At 40.3% G+C, this 1,550-nt stretch overlaps 1 pseudogene; it reads right to left on the reverse strand.

The window, feature by feature from the left end:
• Window positions 1-370: 370 nt before the first annotated feature.
• LOC147350642 (olfactory receptor 1165-like) lies at window positions 371-1,318 on the reverse strand (annotated as a pseudogene).
• Between the last annotated feature and the right edge of the window lie 232 nt (window positions 1,319-1,550).

Consider the following 1,550-nt stretch of genomic DNA (forward strand, 5'->3'; position numbering starts at 1 on the left):
ACCTTAACCCTGACACTAAACAGAGTCATCATCTGTGTTTGCATCAGTGTTACAAATCACAGGATAAACTGTAGCATAAGGAGTGAGTCTCTAACAATATATATCTTTTCATCACTCTGACTTCCATAATGTATTATTTCTATATTAACTCAGAAATAATTGTAGCTCATCCTGACCATCAAAAAAATGTAAAATGCAACATACAATTTATTTGAAACATAATCATATATTTATTTAAAATAAAGGTAAACTAGCATCAGAAATACGTAAGAAAATTATTAGGCATAATATGAACATAAACATATTTATTTGGGTTATACACAGCTTGACTTTAATTCAAGTGGTTTTTCAGTCCTATTGGACTTCTGAATTATACTGAGGGAGAAAGCAGTTTCATGGTTATCAAACTCCTGACTGTCTCTTTCACACCTTTATTCCTAAGGCTATAGATAAGGGGGTTCAGCATAGGAATCATGACAGTAAAAAACACAGTGGCTACTCTGACGAGGATCCATGAGCTTTTGGAGTTGGGTACACAATGAAGGAACAGAACAGTCCCATGGAAAACGGTGATGGCGGTCAGGTGGGAGGCACAGGTGGAGACGGCTTTTCGGAGTCCAGCAGCTGAAGGCATCTTGATGATCGTGACAACTGTGAAAACGTAGGAGGTGAAGATAATCAGGAGGCTACACACACCTCATTGAGTGTAGAAATGAAACACGTCAGTTGACTGAAATGGGTGTCAGAACAGGAAGCAGAGATGATGGCAGAATACTCACAGCCAAAGTGATGTATGGCATAGAACGGCAGAAGGACAGCTCCAAAAGAGGACATGTGATTGTCAAGGAACACATTCCACCCCACGTGTAAGTCCCAGCAACCAGGAGGCTGCAGAGCTTAGGAGACACAGCAGCTGTGTAGAGCAGGGGTTACAAACAGCCACAAACTGGTCATAGGCTGTCGCTGCTAGTATGGACATCTCTGTAATCACAAATGCACAGCCAAAGAAAAACTGTGCCAATCATCCTTTGAAAGAGATAACTCTGTCTTCCAGTACCAAGATATCTAGGAGTTTGGGTGTAAATACACTGGAAGAACAAATATCCAAAAAGGATAGATGGCTAAGAAAAAAGTACATGGGTATGTGGAGTTTGAGACTTGTCCTTATGAACACTATTACACCAAGGTTCCCTACCAGAGTGACTGTGTAAATGGTCAAGAACACCAGGAAAAGGGGTGCCAGGAGGTGCGGGTATTCTGAGAAGCCCAAGAGGATGAACATGATCACAGAGCTCTGATTTCCTTCACTCAGAACCATGGATCTTGATTTAAAAGATAAAAATAAAGAAGAATTAAAATTGAGCAATGAAACACGAGAAGGTGGAGTGAAAGAAGCTCAAGATTGCTCAACCTAAGCTAGTGAAGCAGTGTGATCAGTGTACACCCAGGAATGTTCTGAAGTGTCAGGCTGAAGTCTTTGCTTGACAACTTGAGTAAATTTGATTATGGGAAATTAGCTTTATCCTTTAGAACTTCAGTTTCTTTATCTG

This window comes from Bos grunniens, chromosome 20, assembly GCF_055505025.1.
Source record: "Bos grunniens cultivar Pamir isolate PY7600 chromosome 20, Bosgru_T2T1.0, whole genome shotgun sequence".
In the NCBI taxonomy this organism is placed as follows: domain Eukaryota; kingdom Metazoa; phylum Chordata; class Mammalia; order Artiodactyla; family Bovidae; genus Bos; species Bos grunniens.